This window comes from Apis dorsata, unplaced genomic scaffold (genome assembly GCF_000469605.1).
Source record: "Apis dorsata unplaced genomic scaffold, Apis dorsata 1.3 scaffold_317, whole genome shotgun sequence".
Taxonomy (NCBI): Eukaryota; Metazoa; Arthropoda; class Insecta; order Hymenoptera; family Apidae; genus Apis; species Apis dorsata.
Genome location: NW_006263588.1, coordinates 252,258 through 257,757, shown reverse-complemented (window position 1 = coordinate 257,757; position 5,500 = coordinate 252,258). Strand labels below are relative to the sequence as shown.

General features: G+C 35.6%; 1 protein-coding gene across 5 annotated transcripts in view; it reads right to left on the bottom strand.

Moving 5' to 3' along the window:
- Positions 1-5,500, bottom strand: part of LOC102676966 (myocyte-specific enhancer factor 2) — a 50,902-nt gene that overhangs the window by 30,384 nt on the left and 15,018 nt on the right. For 3 of the 5 annotated variants that reach the window (XM_006617636.2, XM_031511416.1, XM_006617632.2), the window contains exons 2-3: positions 4,098-4,102; positions 960-1,018 (exon numbers count right to left, since the gene is read on the bottom strand). The exons of 1 other annotated variant lie outside the window; for it this stretch is intronic. The gene's annotated coding sequence lies outside the window, so the exon portion shown is untranslated. Of the gene's footprint in view, positions 1-95; positions 296-959; positions 1,019-4,097; positions 4,103-5,500 lie in introns of those variants that run through there. One more of the 5 variants, XM_006617635.2, reaches the window with a different exon arrangement.

The window sequence follows — 5,500 nt, the reverse complement described above, 5'->3', positions numbered from 1 at the left end:
CAGGACGAGGAGACGGGCCGAATATGCGGCAACGCGAGAGACGCAATGGCAAGGCAAGGCAAAGCAAGCAGGCAGCACAAGCAGGCAGGACTTACCTCTGCTGTTTTTAGAACTCCACTCCCAGAACTGCGCGGGTCGAGCCGAGCCAAAACCAAAATACCACCGATATAGCTTTTCTGCGATGGTCTTTGTGTAAGCGACCAACCAGCTCTTTCGTACGGACGTCCAACCGGCTTGCACCGGAGTCGAACGCCCGACAAACTAACCTTACCGACGCGACCAAGACGACGACGACGACGACGACAACGACGACGACGACGATGATGATGATGACGAGACACGACGAAGAACGATGCATCGAGGGGAAAAAGTATATTGTAATATGAGAATGATAATCGTATTGGAACGTTTATCGATGTTCAGGGTGGTACTTGAATACTTCCATGGTTTCATGGGTTTGGTGCGAGAGAGAATGCTGATTGAACTTGTGATTTGTAAAGGGTTTCTAATAGTATTACAACATCACATATATTGATGATAGTTAATGGAGAAAATGGAAATTTTTGGAGTAATTTTGATTGGTATTCGATGAAGTTTGTTCTATTTTCTTTTGGAATTTTTGATTATCAAAGAATTCATGCGATTGGCCTGTGAATACGATGTTGTTGAGAAAATAGGTTATTGAGAATTTATGGTTGTAAGTATCGTTGGATATTTTGAATAAAAATTAATTTCAGGATGACGTCGTGTGTGAAACAAAGAAGACTGTCAGTACGTTTTATTAAATAATAAATATTTTAATTATTCGTAATTATCGATGAATTTAGTTTGCATTTAATGAATGCGTCATGATTTTATATGTAATAACTTCCATATGCTTATTTCCATATAATTTTCTCGAACATGATCTCAAAATTTATTTATATAAACGTTTCAATAAAAAAAAAAAATACGCTTACCTTTCTATTGCATGTAGGAGCCAAAATACAGGGTCGGTGTTGCATTCACGACGATTGTCCTGAAAACGAAAAAAAGAGGAAGAATTTCAAATCATCGATTCAGAAAAAAATAATTACCAAACATTGATTACAATTTCTTTTAAATCACAAGAAAATCTATTTCAATCTCGACAAACATAATAATTCTTCGAGCAAAAGATCCAATATCCAATCCAAACTCTAAACGAATGCAAACGATTGATCGGATTGAAATGTAGAAAAAGATTAATCAAAACCTTTATTGACTAAAAATTATACCTTAAAAAAATACCTTAATCAAGAATATCTAACAAAGAAACGATAAACTCTGATATAATTAAAATTCGGGAAATGAGGATGGAAATATGACTAGGTTTATTTTACTCAAAAAAAAAAAAAAGAAGAAGAAAAAGGATATAAATCGAGGAGAAGGGATGATAAATGGGCGAATGAACCGACGTGACACGATATAATTCCTAAACCATCTCTGGAAACCGATTCCGTCCCATCGGTTGTTGTAAAAAAACCGATCGAAAATCGCAGCAGCTCGTCGCAACGTCCAAGTTTCCATAATTACACCGGGACAATTGAATCACCGAACCAATTCCACCAGTCACGATGGAAGATTCAACTGAATTCTTTATGCCATCTCCTCCGTTTCGCCGTATTCACCTTTAATCGGGTTAACGGAGCATGGAAGCTTCTCCAAAATAGTCGGTCGTTATTAATTTAAGTCACTCTTAATACGGTTCCAGCAGGAAAATCGTTATCATTCGTTCTGTCCCGGAATCGATCGATCGGAATGAACAGAGTTCGAAAGTTCATGCTCTGCTCGGGTCGGAGGAGTATTCTTTATTCTTTGCGACAATTTTTTTTCCTTGGATCGATTTTTTTTCAAACGCTTTTTCAAGTGCAATCGAATCGATAGAGCGATGGTCCCCCTCCTCTGTTTACTTATTTGCGTGAGAATGAGAGAGAGAGAAGTGAAAAGATTTGGAAGATTTGATAAGCATATTGTACAACGTAGTATTTGTAAGAAAGATTTTTAACCATTTTAATGATCGATATACGATATATGCTTTTTCTTTTTTCTTTTTTCTCTTTTTCAGAAGATGGACATTGCATCACGTATCTGATACGTTATCAGACTGGACGGTTTAAATTAGTTTATCTTACAACTTATCTCTGTCCTTTTTTTTTTTTTATATTAATGATTTTTATAATTACTTTCATGGTTATAAAAATATATAATGGGATGTAAAATAAGATCCAAGTACGGAATGAATAAAAATAAAATGCGTAATCGATGCGAAATAGAATGGCAAAGTTCAAAAGGACATATTACTATTGAAGACGATTTACTTTTCATTTGAAAGAAATGAGAAATTCTTGGATTGATAAACATTACGTAATAGATATTTTTATTATCTTCTCGTTAACTTCATTTATGTTATCAGTGGCAATATATTATGATATCGTGGGTTCATTATTTCATCCAATAAAGCGACATATTTTTTTCGGAGGTAAGGTATCGAATTTGGAAAATTGTAGAGAGTTTACACATTTATGTATAATTTTTTAACTCTCTCGAGATATAATTCAATACTTTTTAAAATTATTTTCCATTTCCTCTTCAACATCCGCCGTTATTCCACGCAGAAGACATACGTCAGAAAATGTCAGCTCAAAAAGCGAGCCAAATCTTGAAGCTCAACTGATTCATTGATGAGATCATGCGACTAAAGCGGAATAGTTTTGCCAAGTTACTCCTAAATTTCCACTTTTCCCTCACTTAGAGAAATCACACCGAGATAAAAATAATCTTTATTCTTTCTTCCAGAAGAATTCCAGAATATCGAATAAATCATACTTCGAAACTTTACAAAAATACATTAAAAAGAAGAAATGAAGATAAAAATTTCTCATCACAAATAAAGAAATCTCTGAAAGAAAAATTTATCGTTTCAAATCAAACTTATCAAATCAAAAATCAAGAATCATCGAATCTTAAAACAGAATCGTCCCTAAATATCCAAATATCTTCCCCTCGAAGAGAGAAAATAAAACTTTCCCAGACGATAATTAACATCCCTCGATAAACGTATCCAAAATCCAATTTACCAAGATCCGATCAACAGCCGGCGCAGAAGAAAAAAAAGATCCTTTTTCTATGGGGAGGGGAAGAGAGCGTGTGCGCGTACGAAAGAAAGGCGACAATAATTTTTGCTTTCGGCGAAGCGGCGGCTAGGAAAGAGGAAGGCATAAAACGACATTGCTCTGGATCGGCACGTGCCACTCGATAAATCTGTCGGCAGCTGACGGCACAGCCGGCTGCAGCCTCCCGCCTGCACTTGCGCTTTCCTCCTCCTCCTCCTCCCTTCCTCCCCTGTGTCTTAACGTTTCCTCCGCCCCCTTCTCATTCCACCCCCGGAGTCCCTTCGCTCTTACGTGAACTCCTCGCGACCCTTGCTCGCGAGGGCACGGCAGCCGTCTTCGTGGCTGAACGGCGTAGGGTCGTACTACGTGTGCAAGGACGGTGTTAGACGAGTTTGAACGTGATTGTTAATCGATATTCAGATTTTTTAAGTTAAGATCGAGAGTAGAAAGAAATTTATTCTTGCGTTATTGGTAAAAATGATCCTTAGATCTTGAAACGAGTTCAATGTTGCGTAAGAAGAAATAATGGAAATAAAAAACACTTTTTCATATTTTTTTGATGTAACTTTTAGGTACGGAAAAAAAGGAGAAATGATTTGTCTGAATTATTTCATCGACGCACAAGAAGTAAATATATCAAATTTCAAGATACGTGTTTTCGTGGTTACGTAAGGGAAGATTCACGATCTGAAAACAGGAAGGGAATTTTTCGACGGGTAAACACGTAACGAACGATTTCGATTTTATGAGGAATAGATTCTCTCCTCTTGGGCCCATATTCTGAACGATCCGGGAGGGCCTGCATCCCCAAGGGAACGTGTGCACACACGTGTGTATAATCCACGGCTGCTACTTAATGCGAACGACAATGCTTAAGAGGAAGGGCTTCTGTGTGTTTCTCACGTTTTATTCGAGGCTAGATTATTCGTGTCTATAATATGTAAATATTGTAATGTAATATACGATTTCTTTGATTTAATTACAATTTAAATCCACTTTTTATCTTCCTTATTTTATTTTTATAGAAGGATTATTTAAATTGTATATAATTGAAACAGATAAGTTATTTACAGTCAAGAATATTTAAAATAATTAAAATTAAATAATTTATGGTCTAAATCGAGAATATATAAAATATAATAGATTTACTTTCGATATACGTCGATATATCATTTAAAATTTAAATGGTTAAATTAAATAATTTATAAATTTAAATTTCAAATCTGGCATCTTCTCTTTCTTCTTTAATAACACTCACCGAATCAAATATTATACGCAAACTAAAGTATTAGTTAAGTATCTTTTTCCCCCTTTCTCCTTCTTAAAGAAACCACCTATAACTTAAGGTCATAGATTATAGTTATTTATAGTTCAAAAATGTTGCTTGAAGTTTTATTTCGTATCCCTTCTACATTTAATATGAAACACGACTCTGAAACATAATAGAGCAGGATCTTCCGATATTTAACACGTAACAATACTTTGATACGAATACCAATAAAAATAATACTCTAAAATTTTAAAGATCAACGTGTTTTCAAATATTTAATTCTTTAAATCCGATATATATAATTATCGAAATTTTTCCAAGCAAATTTTAAATTAAACTTTCCATATGTTAAAAAAAATCATTGGCCGACATCATCCCCGTGATAGCGGCGTCCGCAACTGCGCGTTAGCAACAGATGGAGAGCGCTGTGTATCGCGTATTACGTATCGCACATAAAACGACCAGTTATACGCATACACACGGTACATGCTTCATCGATCAGCCAGTTACTTGCGTCATTGCGAGCTCTCATGCTCTCTTGCTAGGCACAATTTCTTTCTTTCTTTCTTTCTTTCTTTCTTTTTTTTTTTTTTCGATCCACACAATTACTACGAGGATAAAGAAACGAAATAGATGATAAAAATTCGTAAAATTCAGCTTGTAGCATTTAACAACAATAATCCGTATATCTCTAAGAAGATATAATTTTAATAATAATTAAAATTAAAAACTTTCATAAAGATGGATAACGATACATATAAAATTGGAAATCGTAAAAATTTCTATCTCTTTTCTTCTTAAAAAATCGACATCATCTCAAAAATATCATTTCAAAGAAATGAATTTAAACTACCATTAAGCGTAGAGAGTTCAATTAGAAGTGAAAAAAGCGTTATATGGGATTGATTAGAATCGTTGGCGGGTTAGAACGAGGCATGAGCCCATGAGTCGGCAAGAGATGTTGGCGCGAGTGCAACGCGCCATATTCTTTGTCCTATGACACGACGATGTTAAAGCTCTGTGGCTAAATTTAAACGCAGCCGCCAGGGCTGAGTCTAAGACCGAGGCTGAGCAGGAGCAGCCGCCAGAAACCAGA